Source organism: Lactuca saligna, chromosome 2 (assembly GCF_052625555.1).
Source record: "Lactuca saligna cultivar CGN05327 chromosome 2, ASM5262555v1, whole genome shotgun sequence".
Lineage (NCBI taxonomy): Eukaryota > Viridiplantae > Streptophyta > Magnoliopsida > Asterales > Asteraceae > Lactuca > Lactuca saligna.
The window spans coordinates 166,738,058-166,759,712 of NC_136418.1; the positions used below are offsets into that span (position 1 = coordinate 166,738,058).

Here is a 21,655-nt window from a genome sequence, read left to right on the forward strand (position 1 = left end):
GATTTAATCTTGTGTGGTGAATGTCCATGGACTCGGTTTTAACGTTTTTAATTTTTTTTTGTTCTTTTAAATTTTTTTTTCATTTTTTTAAAAGTTATTTCTTTTTCTGTTTTTGGTTTTTTTTTTCTTCTGCTTTTTATTTTTTTAATATCTTTACTACATACTTAAAGGTAGTGGTATTTTTCTTTGTTTTTGTTTTAATTTTTGATTTTTTGAATTTTTAAACTAAATATCGGTTTAAGTTTTTAATATTTAACAATTATAACATTTTAATTAAGAAGAATGTTAAGAATCATAATATATCCCGTTCATACTTTTTTAAATCATATTATTTTTCATTCAGAAAATTTTGAATTAAATTATTTTAAATCAAATCATTTTTTAATCATGCGATATTAGATCAATAACATATTCAATTAAATATAACTTTTGCTCAAAAGAAAATTATAGATTATTATGTATTTTGAATCATTTAATTTTGAATTATAAAAAATATAATTAAAGATTGTAAAATATCTAAGTTTAAATATTTTTTAGATCATAACAAATTAATGATCATAAACAAGTTGAATCAATAGTCTTTTTTAAATCATAAATATTTTGAATAATCATATTTTGGATCATATTATGTTTAATATTTTTCTAAAAATTTAATATTTCTTAAAATTAAAAATAAATACTTCAATTTTATTTTTTTTTTAATTTTTTTACTAGTTCATTGCTAGTATATTGAGTGAAAATATTGACCCCTTACTAGTAAGAATAAAACTTGGTAAATATATGCTTGTGAAATCACTTGGTAGTAAGAATGAGTACTCTTTGAAAGGAGTGAGGTGGATTGGTACTGATAGTATAATAGCCACCATTTCCACTTTTTTGACCCGCACGTCCTTTGAAAATCCCACTAATTCCCACCCTCAACATGTCCTTCTATATTATATATTCTATAAAACAATAACTTTTTGTCTGCCTATATAATCAACTTATCACTGCATGATATCAACTCAGTCAAATAAGTTTTAGCCACAACAGTTAAAGATTCAATCCCAGAACAAGCAAATTATATTTCATGGATTCTTCGTTCTTCAGTTACACCTCAGACCAGTTCCTTCCCTTCAACGAAAACGATTCAGAAGAGATGATTCTCTATGGAATGCTGAACGAGTCCTCTTACAGTGACGACTTGTCAAACCAGACAGCGTCTTCTCCAGTTGACAAGATTAGCTACAGAGGAGTACGTCCACGGCGTTGGGGAAAGTACGCAGCAGAAATAAGGGATTCCACAAGGAATGGCGCAAGGGTTTGGTTGGGAACGTTTGATACTGCTGAGGAAGCTGCTTTGGCTTATGATCAAGCTGCATTTGTTGCCAGGGGTTCAATGGCAATTCTTAACTTTCCGATAGAAACGGTTTATGAGTCCCTTCGAGCAATGGATTACAGATTTGAGGAAGGGAGTTCGCCTGTTTTGGCATTGAAAAGGAGTCACGCCATGAAGAGAAAAGCTGTGATTAGAGAGAATAAGAGGAAAGAGACGAAGTTGGTAGATGATAGTAGGAATATGGTGGTATTAGAGGACTTGGGTGCTGATTACTTGGAGGAGATTTTGAGATTGTCGGAGAGCTCTGGTTCTTGGTGAAAATGATCGAACAGAAGATACGGTTGAATAACTGAAGTTCAGTACCTGTGTGTGTGTGTACGAGGGTGTCGGCCTTTTTGGTTATAACGTTTTGTCCTTCACTTTTTTGTAAAGTTAAAAGTTAAAAGTAATGGATGAGTCAATTGTTACGTGGGTTCTTTTGTTTTATTTACAACATGTACACTGTTATAGTTGGATAACAACGGTCTTCCAACTACCTTTTCTTTCAACTACCTTTTTCTTTTATCTTATTCTAATACAATATTAATTATTTAATCATCCCCTTATCTTAAAAGAGTTTTTAAATATAATATTTTATAAATTATAGAGTTATAGAGAATAACATTTTAAAATATCAATTGCTATCTATAGAAAAAAAATTATTATGTATAAATTATTTCTTTTTTAGAAAACTTTCAAAAAATAGTAAAAACGGTAATTATAATTTTCGGTAGCATGCTCATTTTATAGAGAATTATCTTTAAAAAAAACTTTGTTTTTTTCAATATTCGAACGAAGAAAATAAAATATGATAAAAAAGAGAAATACTTGGAAGAAATGTCATAGTCAATGAGGACCGGACACACGGCTAATAGAGAGGACCTTGCACATTTGGCCCATTCCTGCGTGAATGAGAATTGTCCTTAATACGACATTTTTTCTGAATAGTTGATGTGAAGTTAATAATAAATTGTCTTAAAAAAATGACCAAATGTATGTTGGGGAATTTCGAATTGGGTTATAGGAAATCTGGATCACAAACAGAAATTGTGTGATACACTTTCTTTGTTTGATATTTCGACCCTAATTGCCTTGGGTATCACGAAATCCAAATTAGAATAATTTCTGAAGAAACGATTCTGATTTTAGGCACAAAACACAGAATCAATTTCGAGAGAAAATGAAAAAGAAAACGTTTTTTCAGCTTTCTGTGTTCCAACGAAGTCGTTGTATTTCCCGGATTTATCTACTCAACAGATAAATGAGAACAATTTACATCTTTTAGAAATGACAGATTAATCCTTGAATTTGCATCTCTAAAGAATGACAGATTAATCCTTGTACTAACAATGTTTAGTAAATACAAGTGTGCACTCCCGCACCTCCTAACTTGTATTATAACTAAAACACTATTTTTGAAAAATCCAAAATTAATTATTTTCTCTTTATAATTGTTTGTTTCACTTCATTCTTGCTATTTTAACAATTTCTCTTTTAAAAAATACTTCCGTTTATGATGGGTTGATAGCAATGATGTATATAAAAGAATTTATATAAATTAATTATTTTCTCTTTATAATTGTTTGTTTCACTTCTTTCTTGCTATTTTAACAATCTCTTTTAAAAAATACTTCCGTTTATGATGGGTTGATAGCAATGATGCATATAAAAGAATTTATATTTTGGTTGTATTGATAAATTAATTATTTCTGATTTATTATTATTATTATTATTATTATTATTATTATTATTTAACCATTGGAACCTAAAGATAAACATTTTGTACAAAATCTCGATCTCATACCAGTATCGTACCGAAACCGGTACCAAATCGTATAGAATTTAAAAATATGTAAGATACTCGGTACTCCAAAATCATGAAATTATGGATTCAGTATCGTTGGGACCTATACCGGTATCAAAAACCAGTACCGGTAACGTTAATTCGATAAATTACTCAGGATTGACTTTTGATAAAATTCGGTATTTGAGAAATTGGGAATGACACAGTTTCATCCCATACTCATCCCTATTGGTACCGACTATTATTTGAAATTTGGCTCAAATTATCAAGTAACCGCATACAATAGCAGGTTTCAATGGTTGAATTGTAAAAAAAATAATAATAAATAAAATAAAATAAAATAAAAAAATCAGTAGTGGTTTTTTTGTCAATACGTCAAAATAGCTACTTTTTTCAATGCATAATAATTTATAAACTAATTCTTATCCATTTTACGATTAAGATGGTGTTTGAGATTTCATTTTGAACCTCAAAATGATTTTTTAAACAAAAGGACTTGTTGACTTATGGTTATGAGAAAATAAGCTTTAAAGAATGTTTAATTAACTTGTAATGGGAAAAGTCAATAAATCAATAATTTGTTTTTTAAAAAGTGTTTGTCTTAACGTAAATTGTGAGGAGTGGTGCAGTAGAGACCTTACCTTTTGCCTCATAGGCAGGGGAACACCGCCCCCCCCCCCCTATGCGGCGGTTTGGCCGCACCTCTCCTTTTTTTTATCGCATTCTCTGATTGGTGAATAGTGAAATGGACCATTGAACGATCAAAAAGTTAAGAATTTTTTTTTTACCTATAAATAAACCATTTACATTCATTTGTTCTCGAATTCCACTTTATATATTATGTTTTAGTTATTGTATTTGTATTTTTTTAAGTTATTTTAATCGTTTGATGTGTGTTTTTTTTTAAGTTTGTAGGATTTTTTTTTATGTCATGTTTTTTTTAAAAAAATTATGTAATGCAATGCAATGTTTTTATTTTATTTTGAAGTAATGAAAACTTATTTTTTTTATTAAAAATAAAGTTTTATTTAAATTAAATTATAATATAAAAACAAAAACAAAACAAAACAAAAGTGTGACACTACTTCTTGGGTGGCAAGGAACCACATTTTTATGGTAAAAGTGATGTGATGCCTATGCGACAGTTAAAGGAGTGCGGTTTCGATAACATCACTCCCTCTAGCCCTATTATAAGAAGTTTTGTTATAAATTCTAACTTATTGAAATCTTATTTTTAAAGAGTTAATGAGAAGTTATTTTAAAAGTCATATTTTATAAGGGAAAATGACACAAATGCCCTATGAACTTTCTAATGTTGGTCAGTTTAGTTCCTAAACTATTTTCATAGCTTTATGAGGATGTAAAGGCATTTTTTCTAGGTCTATTAGGCCCTTTTGGATATTATGAAGGGGTAACCTCGTTACCCCTTGCCATGTCACTAAATTAATATGACAAATAAACTATAATTCCTTTGACCCTATTCTCTTTCCGTTGACTGACTTCTATCTTCCTTTTCCACCATTTCTCATCATCATTAACTACTGAGTACATCAGATGGGTAGAATCATGTAACATACAATGTGTTTATTCATATGCGTGTTGATGAATGTTCTAACAAAGATCAGGGTGTAGATCTCGTGAAAGTTCTAGATGATTCCGGTTCCTTTCTGATTTTGGGAACCATCGTTTTTTCTTAAACCTGAAAAGGTTTGTTAATTGGTCGAAATTCACTTTGAATTGGTGCTCAATTCGTATTGTTTTGTTTAAATTTTCCCCCAGTTCGTCTTCGTTTTAGGTAGTGAACACAATCAATGATTGAATGGTTGGAGAGGATATTCTGGTGAAGGAGATGGAAGACATGGAGTGATGGAAGTAAGAAATCAACAACAAAGTAGAAAAAAATGGTCTGGAGAGAGCTTTGGGCAGGATTAGGGTCCCTAATGGTGTTGGTGCAAAGAAATGGTCATCTGCAATCAGCTTTAAAATGAGTTTCCCCAGTGATCTTCTACACCACCCTTTCTACAAACACAATAGAATTGAATCCACAACAAATAACGATCGTGAGGATAGAAATTTAAATTTTAAGGATCAAGAGGTTTTTTATTATAACTTGATGATTGCGTTTTTTCCTTCTGATGTCCTTTTCTCATCGTATGTTGTTTACCTTGGTGCTGGTGAGTAACTCAAAATTTTAGATGATTTTTTTAGATTTAAACGACTAATATTAGATAGAAGAATGAATGTATTGAGTTTTAGATGGTGTTATATATTTCTTAATCCTTTCATTGCCTGAAACGTCAATTTTGACTTTTTGATTTGACCATTGAATACTTTAATCTTCATGAACATCATTTACTAAGCATCAGGTGGTATTGGGTATCAGTCGGAGCATACGAACATTACAGTTACTTCACATCATTGAGATTGAATCTAATCTCATCATTCTGATTTATTTTGAAACCCACCAACTTCAATTCTAATAATTCTCGATAAAGAGCCATCGTTAAATCAAGAGTATCAATAACAAACAAACTTGGTAGTGCTTTGATCCAATGGATTGTTATTGATGGCGGGATAATTTCTATTTGGTCAATTATTCAAACATTTAGTCAAAATTACTTCTTTAACTTTCAATTAGATATGAAGTAAGCCACATTAGCTCAAAATGTTTATGTAGCTTAGGATACCTGCTACATTAGGTAGTAATGACAAAAAAAGCAAGTAAACATCAACTTCATTCCCTCATAAAGCCACAAAAATAGTTTAGGGATTAAATGAGCCGACCTTAGAAAGTTCGTAGTGCATTTGTGTCATTTTCACTTTTTATAATCTGTTTTTGCTAAAACAACCATTACAATTTGTTTGATTTTAAATATATGATAATAAATAAATACATGATAGGTTCATTTCATTTACCTCTTTTTATAGTTTTTATAGTTTATTTAGCATATTTAACTTCAATTTTAGTTAATTATCTTGCATATTTTACTTTTTTTATATATCAAAAACTTTCTATTTTTTGTGCTGGATTGCAGATATTTACAAAACTTGAGCAAATCGGGGGAGATTCGGAAGACGAACGGAACACAAGGATGATCGGGATTGTTAGAGCCTATAAAAGAGAGTTGGATTGAAGACTAGTGTCGTTGGAGCTTACTATGAAGATTATATGGAAGAAATTTGGCCTTCGTGGATTAGAAGATGAAGATATATGGACTATGTATTATGGATTATATTTACATATATGAGCTAAGAAATTGATTGTTCTTTAGATGATATTTGATAAATGAAGTCTTTGGGCTTATATTTATTTGTTATGGGCTAAGTGATGTGGAAAATGGGGTTTTATAATCAGTCAACAATAGTCAAAGCTAGAATGTAACATCCCAAAATTCAAGACCAAAATTTCATTTTAATTAAGTTATTATATAAACCAACAGCATAAAAACATTCATAATAATATCTCATGTCAAAACCAAAGTGTCATGAATCAAATCATATTATCATAAAACCATATCAAAGTGTAATCCCAAAGATCTCATGTGCGGAAAACATAGTGTGATGCGCTGCGATCGCCGACTCCTTTCATTTGAAAACGAAGTACCTGAAACCAAAATTGCAAACCGTAAGCATGAAGCTTAATGATTTTCCACATCATACCACATACCATACATAACGCATAATACATAACATAACTGGGTACTAACTACCCCTTCGGTCCTGTCGACCGGTACCTTGCCTAGCATATTAGGGTGTTGGCCTCCCCTTCAATCCTATCAACCGGTATCTTGCCTAGCATATCAGGGTGTTGGCCTCCCCTTCGATCCTTTTGACTGGTAACCTTGCCTAGCATATCAGGGTGTTGGTCTACCCCTTCGGTCCTTTCGACTAGTATCCGGGGACTATTTCAACCCTACCACTACCACATAATATCATAGCACATATTTCATAAATTGTCTAACATAACTGGGTACTAACTACCCCTTCGATCCTTTCGATCGGTATTGGGGTCTAACCTACCCCTCCTATCACATATTGCATAACATCGTAACATACTAGCACATAATCATAACAGATAGCAACATACTAGATAATTATCACAAAGATAATTATCGCTACTATAACTCTTACTAGTAGGTCGGCCTTGGTTCCTTCGACCCACTTCTACTGGAAGGTAACTCACCTCACACTGCTGAAGTCCCGTAGACAAAACTCTAGCTGTTAGATGAAAGATTCTCGAACTGTTTATCAAAACATCACCCAATTAATAACTGGTCCCAACACATAACCATAAGCTCTTGGAGTAACAGGCTACATTACCCCACCTTGGCTTGATTCAAGCCCAAGGCCCAATCCAAAGGCCCAAAAGTCAAACTAGGAATCAAAGCCCAACATATGGCCTAATTTTCCAAATTGGGCCCAAACCTTTACACGGTCTTATTCGAAGGCCCAACTATTTAGTCTAGTACAAACATTTGGCATTTTTAATGACCCAATATCTCATAATCATAAAGGCCCAAACTATGGCTCATCTATGGCCTAATTTTCTAAACTGAGCCCAAACCCTCTTATAGGCCTTACCCTAAAGCCCATCAATATATTCCAGTCCATATGATAATTCTTGGATGGCCCATTAATACCCTAATTACCAAAGCCCAATGGAAAGGCCCAACTCAAGGCCCAAGTGAAATTAGGGTTTCACATAAAATGAAAATTAGGGTTAAGTGTTTCTCACTTAACCCATTATGGACTTAATACATTAAGTCCACCACTCTAATAGATAAATCATATGGTATGATTAGGCTTAATATGTGACATCCCCAAAATCACGGCCAGAAAAGACCGATTTTGTTTATACTTTATTTCAAAATCAGAGTTATCTTTTAATAAAAGGGTTGCGGAATTTGTCCCAAACAATAATATGATAAAGATTTATCAAAAGCATTTCCATAGAAATGTATTTCATTAAAAGACTCAGGATGTCATGTTCGTACAGATCAAAAGTATAAACAGTACAATATAAGCCTTACTACATTATTTCATATCTACAGGCTTATATCCGTAATCTCTCGTCCAAAACATCACACCTATGCTCATGCGCCACTACCTGTAATACATAAAACTGAGTGGGTCAGGCTTGCGAGCCTGGTGAGCACATAGGGTTTTCAACCCACAATAAATAAGTTTATTAATTTCATCAATCAACAATAACCCGATTACCCGTTCCCATTATCCTCACTTTACGTCCCTAAACACCTATCATAAGGGACCTAGCCTAAGGATCATCATCGGGACGGACACTACTGCTAAGGGGATTCCTCAGCAATAAATGTCCTAATAGGCAACCATGTGGGGAATGGAGTACACCGGTGAACACATCGTTCACAACACCTACAGGTTGCGAGCCTGCTAGTGTTCCACTGGACTGTCTAGAAGAGTCTGTGGTCGTCATCTATACTCCGCTAGATGACTGGATCAACAACAACAACATCGAGGCCTCTCATCATTTTATCACACATCACCTATTACATCTACTCATGTTTTACCCCAACATTTTCATAGATATAAAATACATATACAGTTTAAATCATTGAAAACATGTATAACAACGTTCATCTAGCATAGATAGCAAGTATTCAGATAATATGCACACATATCATGTAATTTATATAAAATACTTCATATCTATGTGTAAATTGAAAGTAACTATGCACTCACCTGATTAGGTGGTGACTCAGCACTCGGACAGCGCTTCGATACTCTCAAAATGATATTCCTTCGATAAAACCTAGTATCGATACCACTAGGGTTTAGTCTAATGATAACCGCGACAAATTAATTATCTGACTATTATTATTATTATATAAGCGTTAATAACACTCAATATAACTCATAATAATAGCCCAAATAATTATTTTAAGGACCTAATAACATTCCTATATTAAAACATAAGCTAAACTAAAGATAGGATAGGTACAGCTCACTTACAGCGGGTTTTTCTCGAAAACCGGGCTTCGCTGGAGCAGCGTTCCCGAGCCGAAAGGCTCTTTTCTCGGGACTCCTGGAGCCTCGGGGCTTCCTTCGGGTGCTAGGGGGTTTACCTAGGCTTTTAGGGGGGTTAGGGAGCTTAGAGAGAGAGTTTAGAGAGAGAAAGAAGAGGGATGAGGAGTGAGGAAATGAGGGAACCCGACACCTCTATTTATAGGGGAGAAATCTGATGGACTCGCCGAGTAGGGGGGACCTACTCGCCGAGTTGGGTCATGTGGTGGCCTTCTGGTGGTGCCACGTGTCCAATTCTGCGTCACCCCCTATCGCGTATCAGCCCTCAAACTTAGAAAAATAACTTTCGCATACGAGCTCCGTTTTTGACGTTCTTTATATCCACGCGTAGGTAAAATCAAGATCTACAACTTTTGTTTAGACTCCGTCGGCTAATTCTCGACCGATCTCAAATTGAACAGTAGGAGGCGTTTAGACTGTTAAATGACCGCGAAGAGTTCATAACTCCTCCATACGGACTCCATTATCGTCTGTCTTTTTACCGTTGAGTTCCTATTAATGAGATCTTCAAATCTCATTTAGGTTGCGTAAGCCAAAAACCGCTCGAACTAAAATTTGAGTTTCGGGCCGTGCACTGCTAAGCCGAATCTTAAAAAAAATCATAACTTCTTCATACGAAGTCAGATTTGGGAGTTCTTTTTATCGATGTTCTTAGTTTAACATATTCTATGACTTTTGTTTAGATTACTAACGTTAAAAAAGTCTTCTATCATAAATTCACTATTTACGTCTCCTGGTGCCGTGCCGGTTTTGCCGTAAAACTTCGGCGGGTCATAACTTGTTCGTTATAACTCGGACTTCGGCATTCTTTATATGTACGGAAACCTTGAGACATATTCTACAACTTTATATAGATATATAGATATTATCTCACACTTTAATTTTGACGCTTATTTTATTCTTTATTAATTATACATTTATAATTAAATAATAAACATACAAACATACATAGTTCACATAATACTCAAATATTTCATATTTATTACTTCAAAAAGAGTTACAATAGTTGACCTAGACTATTACATTGACAAAAATGCTTAGCCCTGAAACCCAGGCGTTACAATTCTCTCCCCCTTAGGATGATTCCGTCCCAGAATCATGCATCAGCAAAGAGATGTGGATAGCGACTCATCATGTCATCATCTGTTTCCCAAGTGAGATTCGGCCCATTCGAATGTTTCCATCGGACTAGCACTAAGTCGACCATCTTGCATCGTAACTTCTTAGTCTTACGGTCAACAATTGCCTCGGGCTCTTCGATCAGCCTTTTATTCTCATCCATCCTTAACTCTGAGATTGGAATTATGTCGGGAACATCTCCCATGAATTTCCTCAAATAACACACATGGAAGGTGTTATGAATACCATTGACTTCTTCGGGCAATTCCAGCTTGTAAGCTTGGTTCCCAATATTCTGAAGAACTTTGAACGGTCCAATAAACCTTGGACTCAACTTTCCTCGTTTCCCAAATCGTATAAGTCCCTTCCACGGTGAGACTTTAAGTAAAATGGAATCCCCAACTTCGAAGGTTATCGGTCGTCTTTTCTTGTCAGCATAGCTCTTCTGACGATCCTGAGCTGCTAACATTCTTTCCCTAATCACCTTTAATTTCTCAGCAGTCTCATGGACTATCTCGGGGCCCATAAACTGCTTCTCTCTGGCTTCGAGCCAACAAGAAGGCGTACGACACTTCTGTCCATACAAGGTTTGATAAGGTGTCATCTTGATGCTCGAGTGAAAACTATTGTTGTAGGAAAATTCTACTAGAGGTAAGTGCTCGTCCCAATTCCCTTGGAATTCGACGGTACATGCTCTCAGCATATCTTCCAGCGTCTGAATCGTTCTTTCACTCTGACCATCAGTTTTCGGATGGTAAGCAGTACTCAAACACAACTTTGTACCCAACTCCTCTTGTAGACTCCTCCAAAACCTTGATGTGAAACGACTATCACGATCTGACACAATCGTAAGAGGGACACCGTGAAGTCTTACAATTTCCTTCATGTAAGCATTTGCGAGCTTATCCATAGACCACTTCTCATTGGCTGCTATGAAGTGTGCACTCTTGGAGAAACGATCCACGACTACCCAAATCATGTCGTGACCATTCTTCGTTCTGGGCAGTTTAGTCACAAAATCCATGGTGATGTCTTCCCATTTACCCATGGGTACAAGTAAGTGATGTGTGTAAAAGCAACTAGTTTTGTCCCTACTTTTTATTAATAAATTGAGCACACAAAGGCAGTGAACCTGTCTTTAAGTGGTATAGATTGATAAGTAAGGTATCGAACTCAGGGAACGGAAAATTAAACTAATAGCTAATTTTAACTAAAACAAATAATAAAAGTAAAGAGTTTTTCTCTAGTTTTGCAAGACTAGAAACTTAGACAAACTAAATTAACTAATTAACTAAAGCAACAACTATTCACCAAATTTGATAAAGATGTTTCTATTTAGGTTCAACCAAATTACTCCTATGGTTATTTAAGTTTAAGGTAGATTAATTGCTATTGGTTACCAATTATAATAGTTAGGTTCATATTCATTACTCCTAACCCTTAGACAATTAACTAATTTAAGCGTTGATCAAGTGTTTAAACTAATTAATTCCCTAGATTAATTATTTGGATTAAATAAGATTTGTAATGGTCAATTAAGTTATTAATTCAATTAACCCCTTGTTGATGGTTTCTCAAACAAGCTCACACATTAATCTTCCTATTTTCTTGTTAATCTTAGTTTCATAATCATTACTTCTAAGCATATGGTTTAGCATTCACATAGACATTTGAGGTTAACAATTAAGCGATGTTCATGCAACCTAATTGCCTTCCAATTAACAGAAAATAGTAGTGATTAATACATAAGGTTCTTTAACAAACTTAATTTAATAAATCACCAATAGACAATTAAGCAAAAATCAATAATCAAACCATAGGAGTTCTTTGGTATTCCCCAAACAGAAACAAAAACGAATTTAGCTCATAATTGCAGTAGAAACAAACATAAAAACAAAGTTTACTAAAGCAAACATATTCAATTCCTAAGTCTAAGTGGTAGAATTAACCTAATTGCTTGAATTCTTCCAAATATTGAAGCCTAGGGTTCCTTAGCGTCTTCTGAATCTCTTAGTCGCAGCTAAACCTTCAAAAATCGCCAGGAGTATGATCCCATGAGATAAGGATTCGTATTTTATAGATATCCCAAAACAGGGTGTACTCGGCGAGTAGCAGAATCAACTCGCCGAGTAGATCCATACTTATCCGTCTTGAATCAGCAGTCGTATTTATCTTCTGGAACTTCCTCGTGTACTCGCCGAGTATATCATTCTTTCACTCTTTGATCTTCAATTGCTTCCCTTTTCTCCTTTTTGCTTCCAAGCATATCTTTTGGACTGAAAACAAAATTCACAACATTTTAAGTACCTTTTGTCCACATTATTCACATAATTAATCAAAAATAACTAAGAATATATGCTAAATAATTAAGTAATTATGCACATATCAGTAAGGGTTCTAAACTCCCATATGGTTTTTGATGTTGTGCCTTCACCCTCGCACATGTTACGCACTCGGCCACGTACCTCGCAACATCGAGCTTCATCGTCGGCCACCAGTAGTAGGGTTTTAGGTCCCTATACATTTTAGTGCTACCGGGATGAATTGAGTACATGGTCTTATGTGCTTCTTCCATCAGAAGATCTCTTATTCCTTCCATCTTAGGTACCCAAATTCGATCTTGGAATACCTTCAGTCCTCGACTGTTCGTACCGAACACTAACGTTTTTCCCAAATGTTCTTCCTTTCGGTCATTCTTCTCTAAGGCTTCTTCTTGAGATTTCCTGATACTTTCCACAATCGTCGAGACGACTTCAATTCTTAACGCTCTTGGCCTTTTCCTTTCAAGATTGACTTTCCGACTGAGAGCATCAGCAACAATATTTGCTTTACCTGGGTGGTAAAGTATCTCACAGTCGTAGTCCTTGAGAAGTTTTAGCCAGCGTCGTTGCCTCATGTTCAACTCCTTCTAATTAAAGAGATACTAAAGACTCTTATGATCAGTGAAGAGTTTGCACTTCGTGCCGTAGAGGTAATGCCTCCATATCTTTAAGGCAAATACTACCGCTTCCAACTCCAGATCGTGAGTGGGGTAGTTCTTTTCGTGCTCTTTCAATTGTCGAGATGCGTATGCTATCACCTTTTCTCTTTGGGTCAGAACAAAACCCAACCCGACTCCAGATGCATCACTATAAACCGCGAAATCTTTGACTCCATCGGGTAGAGAAAGTATCGGTGCTTCACATAACTTCTTCTTTATCTTCTCGAACGCCTCATCGTGTTTCTCACTCCATGTATACGTAGCTCCTTTATGGGTCAAAGCTGTTAATGGAGCAGCTATCGAAAAAAAGCCTTGGATAAATCGTCGGTAATATCCGGCTAATCCTAGAAAGCTTCGAATCTCCGTGGGACTCTTCGGACGTTCCCACTTCATTACAGCCTCGATCTTGGCGGGGTCAACCATTATTCCTTCTTGGTTAACAACATGACCCAAGAACTGGACTTCCCGTATCCAAAAGTCGCATTTGGAGAACTTTGCAAAAAGCTTCTCCTTCTTTAACACCTCCAACACTTCTCGTAGATGCTTGCCATGCTCCTCCTGGCTTTTCGAGTAAATGAGAATGTCGTCGATGAACACTATCACAGATTTATCGAGGAATGGTTTACAAACCCTATTCATCAAATCCATGAATGTTATGGGGGCATTGGTTAATCCGAATGACATAACCAAGAACTCGTAGTGTCCATATCTTGTTCTGAATGCAGTCTTTTCAATATCCTTCTCTCTCACCTTCAGCTGATGATATCCTGACCTAAGATCGATCTTTGAGAAGTAGCTCGAACCTTGCAGCTGATCGAATAGATCATCAATCCTCGGAAATGGATACTTGTTCTTCACCTTATTCAGCTCTCGGTAGTCTATGCACATCCTCATGCTTCCATCCTTCTTCTTCACGAATAACACCGGAGCTCCCCAGGGTGATGAACTAGGTCGAATGAAACCATTGTCCAACAGCTCCTGAAGTTGCGTCATGAGCTCCTTCATCTCCGTCGGTGCTAATCGGTAAGGTGCCTTTGCTATCAGTTTTGTTCCTGGTAATAAGTCTATACGAAACTCCACTTGCCTATCAGGTGGTAATCCGGGAAGATCTTCGGGAAAGACTTCCGGATAATCGCACACAACCGGTATATTCTGCACCTCTTTCTTTTCCTTCTTAGCATCGATTACGAATGCCAAGTACGATGCACATCCCTTGGACAAACATTTCCTGGCTTTCATCAGGGAGATGATTCCAGAATTCACTCTGCGTTTGTCCCCGTACACCATAAATGATTCCTTCCCGGGTGGGTTTATCCTAACTATCTTCTTTCGGCATAATATCTCGGCATCGTTGGCGCTAAGCCAATCCATACCCAAAACGATGTCGAAACCGTTTAACTCTATGGGTAATAGTTCCTCATGGAATTCGTTTCTGTTTAGGTCAATGACGATGTTCCTAATACGATTACTAACAGGTACGAATTTGCCACTGGCAACTTCTACAATCAGAGCGTTATCAAGTTTTTCTACAGGTAATGCTAATTTCGCACTAAATTTATGCGACACAAAGGAGTAGTTGGCTCCTTGCCATCTTGATCTATACACCGAATAAGGTGAATTTAGATCTTTATTTAGGATAGACGTTCAACTCATCCTTATCTCTCCGAAACGTTTACATGCTAGTTCTAATATCGTAGTCGTACGTTTAGAATCCTAAACACATAAGGTTTCCAGATCCGGTCGGCAACAGACCATAGATCCGAACAAACTAACAGCATATCATGCATAAAGCATTTAGCACATAAAATCCTTTTAGGCACAATTCCTAAAATAAGCTAGTGCTCACACCTCACAATCATCGCTTAGCATTCTAAGTTTAAGTCTAGAAATCCTACAAATTCCTAGTTCGCTTAAACTAATGCTCTGATACCAACTGTGACATCCCCAAAATCACGGCCAGAAAAGACCGGTTTTGTTTATACTTTATTTCAAAATCAGAGTTATCTTTAATAAAAGGGTTGCGGAATTTGTCCCAAACAATAATATGATAAAGATTTATCAAAAGCATTTCCATAGAAATGTATTTCATTAAAAGACTCGGGATGTCATGTTCGTACAGATCAAAAGTATAAACAGTACAATATAAGCCTTACTACATTATTTCATATCTACAGGCCTATATCCGTAATCCCTCGTCCAAAACATCACACCTATGCTCATGCGCCACTACCTGTAATACATAAAATTGAGTGGGTCAGGCTTGGGAGCCTGGTGAGCACATAGGGTTTTCAACCCACAATAAATAAGTTTATTAATTTCATCAACCAACAATAACCCGATTACCCGTTCCCGTTATCCTCACTTTACGTCCCTAAACACCTATCATAAGGGACCTAGCCTAAGGATCATCATCAGGACGGACACTACTGCTAAGGGGATTCCTCAGCAATAAATGTCCTAATAGGCAACCATGTGGGGAATGGAGTACACCGGTGAACACATCGTTCACAACACCTACAGGTTGCGAGCCTGCTAGTGTTCCACTGGACTGTCTAGAAGAGTCTGTGGCCGTCATCTATACTCCGCTAGATGACTGGATCAACAACAACAACATCGAGGCCTCTCATCATTTTATCACACATCACCTATTACATCTACCCATGTTTTACCCCAACATTTTCATTGATCTAAAATACATATACAGTTTAAATCATTGAAAACATGTATAACAACGTTCATCTAGCATAGATAGCAAGTATTCAGATAATATGCACACATAGCATGTAATTTATATAAAATACTTCATATCTATGTGTAAATTGAAAGTAACTATGCACTCACCTGATTAGGTGGTGACTCAGCACTCGGACAGCGCTTCAATACTTTCAAAATGATATTCCTTCGATAAAACCTAGTATCGATACCAATAGGGTTTAGTCTAATGATAACCGCGACAAATTAATTATCTGACTATTATTATTATTATATAAGCGTTAATAACACTCAATATAACTCATAATAATAGCCCAAATAATTATTTTAAGGACCTAATAACATTCCTATATTAAAACATAAGCTAAACTAAAGATAGGATAGGTACAGCTCACTTACAACGGGTTTTTCTCGAAAACCGGGCTTCGCTGGAGCAGCGTTCCCGAGCGGAAAGGCTCTTTTCTTGGGACTCCGGGAGCCTCGGGGCTTCCTTCGGGTGCTAGGGGGTTTACCTAGGCTTTTAGGGGGGTTAGGGAGCTTAGAGAGAGAGTTTAGAGAGAGAAAGAAGAGGGGTGAGGGGTGAGGAAATGAGGGAACCCGGCACCTCTATTTATTGGGGAGAAATCTGATGGACTCGCCGAGTAGGGGGGACCTACTCGCCGAGTTGGTCCATGTGGTGGCCTTCTGGTGGTGCCACGTGTCCAATTCTGGTGGTGCCACGTCACCCCCTATCGCGTATCAGCCCTCAAACTTAGAAAAATCATAACTTTCGCATACGAGCTCCGTTTTCGACTTTGTTTATATCCACGCGTAGGTAAAATCAAGATCTACAACTTTCGTTTAGACTTCGTCGGCTAATTCTCGACCGATCTCAAATTTAACAGCAGGAGGCGTTTAGACTGTTAAATGACCGCGAAGAGTTCATAACTCCTTCATACGGACTCCGTTTTCGTCTGTCTTTTTACCGTTGAGTTCCTATTAATGAGATCTTCAACTCTCATTTAGGTCGCGTAAGCCAAAAACCGCTCGAACTAAAATTCGAGTTTCGGGCCGTGCACTGCTAAGCCGAATCTTAGAAAAATCATAAATTCTTCATACGAAGTCAGATTTGGGAGTTCTTTTTATCGATGTTCTTAGTTTAACATATTCTACGACTTTTGTTTAGATTACTAAGGTTAAAAAAGTCTTCTATCGTAAATTCACTATTTACGTCTCCCGGTGTCGTGCCGGTTTTGCCGTAAAACTTCGGCGGGTCATAACTTCTTCGTTATAACTCGGATTTTGGCATTCTTTATATGTACGGAAACCTTGAGACATATTATACAACTTTATGTAGAGATATAGGGATTATCTCACACTTTAATTTTGACGCTCATTTTTATTCTTTATTAATTATACATTTATAATTAAATAATAAACACACAAACATACATAATTCACATAATACTCAAATATTTCATATTTATTACTTCAAAAAGAGTTACAATAGTTGACCTAGACTATTACATTGACAAAAATGCTTAACCCTGAAACCCGGGCGTTACATAATACATAGTCCAATTCTAATGGCCCAAAATGCGGGTCCTGATAAGTCCAAGCTCATGATTCCAAAATTAGGGTTTTCTAAACCCTAGTTAGAGTTTTCAACCCAATCATAGCCCAATAGGCCTAAAAGTTAAGTCCATCTATCCATTAGGGTTCATTAGGCCTCTTAGGGTTTCCCTAGGCCCATTAGGGTTTCACTAGGCCCATTAGTCACATGTTTGGGCTTTTAGGTCAATTAGGGCTTCATTGGGCCCACTAGGGTTTCATTAAGCCCATTCTGTCCAAGCATCCCAAATGAGTCAAACACAACAAGCACACCGCCACTCGACACGGTGGCTGGAGGCAGCAGCCACCACCTCACAGTGGTGGTTATGAGTTTCTTTCCAATATTCTACTTTTGGATTACATTTTACAAAGCTTTAATCCCAAAATAAACACACACACACACAGCCACCCATGTGGTAGCCTGTGGTGGTAGATGGTGCCAGCCACCATGGTTAGCTACCATGGTGGTTTCTTTCCATGGTTTACGGCCAAAAAGCACACCCTCACTTGTTCAGCAACACCAACACATGCCAAATCTTGAGCTGAACACGAAAAACACACCCATCAAAATTCTTGTGGCGGTACGCGGTTGTTGCACGAGATGGAGGCAACAGCGGGTTCACAATGGAACAGCCGCATGGCGGAGACAGCAATGATAAACCCAACACCAGCTAACTCGACCGGTCACGATGGAGAAAGGATATGGCGGCCTTGAATGACAGCAACCGCAACAGAAACACGAGAGGAACGGGTAGAGGTGTGGTGGCAATGGTGGGTGGGTTTCGACGATTCACAACAACCATTTCTCCGGATGTCGTGCTTACTTTCTGACGTAGAGAGGGGTTGGCTCCGACGGTTTCCGTCTCCAATGGCGGCTAGGAGGTGGCGACTGAAGGATAGAGAGTGTGATTGGTGGTTGCAGTTCATATTAAGGTTAGGGTTAATGTAAGCAACAAGGAGTGAGGGAAAGGTGGTGACGGGTTTTAAACCTCGACTCCATCTAAATTTTATTCTAATTGTACAAAATTAATCCCTGTCCCACAAATTTCTTTCAAATTCACTCTATAAATTACCATTCGGCCCCCAGCAATCCAAAACCTTTCCAATTTAAGTCCAATAGTTACCAAACATCCCCTCCTCTACAAATTCTTTTGAACTGAAGTACATATGTTACCATTCAGCCCCTAAGCCTCCAAAATCTCTTCAAATTAAGTCCCAATAATTTACCTAGTAGTTCATGCCTTCATAAATATTTACAAAACCAATATGCAACTTACACTTTTAGCCCCCGACTTCTAAAATCGTCATCCGACTCACTGAAACCAACACCCCGATAAATATCATGGGTTTTAGGGCTATTATTCATCCATTAATTTTATTTATTTATTTATTAAATAAACGGGGTGTTACATACAAGACAAAGAATACCAAAGAGGAAGGGAGACAAGTTGTAGCCATTCTCGATCAACACACTTCAAAAGGCCGCGTGAGAATTTACATTGTAGCTCATGCAGCCACATAGCACCTACATGGGGCAATTTCAAGATTTCGTGTTTAGTGTTGGGTACCGCTAAACTATTTTTACTTTTCCTTAATCTCGGCCATGTTATGCTAAGTTTATCATGGTTGATTTTGACATGATTTATGGTTATTTAATTGTTTGAAGATCATTACGAACTTGTAGTGATGTTTATGAAAGTATTTTCCATTCAACATATTTTCTATACATATGTTTTTATTCATGAGTTTAGATATATGTTTAGAGATTAGTTGACTAATTTCTTGATTAAGTAATATATCTTCAAATTAACAAGAAACAAATGGTTATTGTGCTTCTTTTCCTTTCATACATTCATGAAAATAATTTCTCCAACATGATAGTGAAATCATTTTAACTACTCTTGGATTTGATGGCTTTTAAATCTTAATGTTAGTTAACTTTCATTAATTACATGATTCATGGGAATTATGATTTTAACTAAAGAAATATTCCGTGAGTTTCTCTAGTTATTTTACTAACTAATAAAAGTATACATGACTTAAGCTTTTAAATCATTATAGCCAAATTAAATTAAGCCATAAGTTTTGCACCATAATATCTAATGATAACTAGCTACGTATCCACGTGATGAAAGTCAAATTCAAGAATCTTTCTCTTATGGATTTAAATAAAACTTTTTTTTTCTTGTTGAATTGTAATTTCTAAGTTTTAGTATAATTTAGTTTTCTTAAAACAATCAAAATACTAAAAATCCTCATTTTTAATTGTATTGTCGTTTTTCGAGTATTTTTGCAAAGAGATTTTATAGAATTACAAATTGAATAAATTTCTGTAGATTCGATCCCTTTGTTATTATAGACTATCTAGTGTGCAATTTCTAGGATTATTTATTTGTTGGTCTCGGCAACCACCAATACAATTTTTTAATTATACTTATATTTAATAAAATATAAAAACCCATTAAAATATAAAAATATATTGTTTAAAATGTATCTGTCTTTTTTTATGATGAAACTAAATCAAAATTTGATACGAAATACACATCCACATACTAAGTACTTTTTTTTTAAAACAATGCATATAATTCATCCACAGATCGATGGAGAAGACGTAAAATAATCTTTTCAACATGACAAAATAGCTTAATTTTTGCAATAATTGATCAATAAATATTCTTAATCTATATAGAATACATATTACAATATAACACGTTGATACACATCAACCCACATGAAGATTTTTCAACCAAACACTTAAGTATGTGGATATATTCTGTATCAAATTTTAATTTAGTTCTATTATCAAAATGTGACAATACAGTTCATATATATTTTTATATTTTAATCGGATTTTATATTTTATTAAATAGAAGTATAATTTAAAAAATTGTATTTATTTATTATCATATATTAAAAATCAAACAAATATTAAAGGTTGTTTATTAAAAATAGATTATAATTTAATTTTAAAATAAACAAGAGTTAAGGTTAAAATTTATAATGCATTAAAAAAAATATCTATATTTTAGTCTATTGACATAAAAGTTACTTTTAATATATATATATATATATATATATATATATATATATATATATATATATATATATATATATATATATATATATATATATATATATATATATATATATATATATATATATATATATATATATATGTCCGCTATTATATATAGTTATGTGAAAATTATATCAAATTTGATTTTGTGTAATCCTGTACTTACAATGTCAAAATTATTGATTTTGAAATGTATAAACGTATGTTTTTAGAACAACACACATCTTTTAAACTAGTTATTTATTTGTTACCAAATGATTTGTAGGCCAGCGGTATTAAGTGGTGTCCTTCCTCTCTGAGGTTGGGAGTTCAAGTCTCATCGTGGATATAAGTGGAATAGGTGTTGTTGGTTGTGGAATAGGTGTTGTTAGCTTAGGAGTAGATTAGATTTGTTGGTTAAAAAAAAAGTGTTATTTATTTGTTATTATTATTATTATTATTTGTCTAAACGGGACTTAACCTTCACCGGTTCCACCTATGATTAATGAGCACCTTTGCACCAAAATTTGTTATTACTGAGCTATAAGTCCACTGATGTATAAATATATGTTCCTATGATATTTTTACTACCCATGTTTCTAGCAATTATATGCATTCTTAATTTCAAAGATATATAAAATTCTAGAACTGGACAATGGTGTTTGTATGGATGAATCTACTGCCGTTCAAAAAAAAAAGCGATGAATCTACTTTTTGATAACAAATTCACACGTGCATTGACTACTTTAAAAATCCCACTAACTCATTTTCAAACTTCTTCTTTTCTTCGTAAAATAAGCACCTTTATCGACGTATATATAAGCCTTCCTCCACTCAGATTCAGACCAACTACTGTTACCAAGCCATAAGCATTAGCTAATTAACCCACACCACAAACAAGATGTATTCCAAGAAAATATCATTTTCTTTTGGATACTTCATTAAACCCCAATATCTATTGTCTAACTTTCAATGAAA

General features: G+C 35.2%; 1 pseudogene; it reads left to right on the forward strand.

The window, feature by feature from the left end:
• The first annotated feature begins 1,034 nt into the window (after positions 1-1,034).
• LOC145032628 (ethylene-responsive transcription factor 1B pseudogene) lies at positions 1,035-1,672 on the forward strand (annotated as a pseudogene).
• Positions 1,673-21,655: the final 19,983 nt, after the last annotated feature.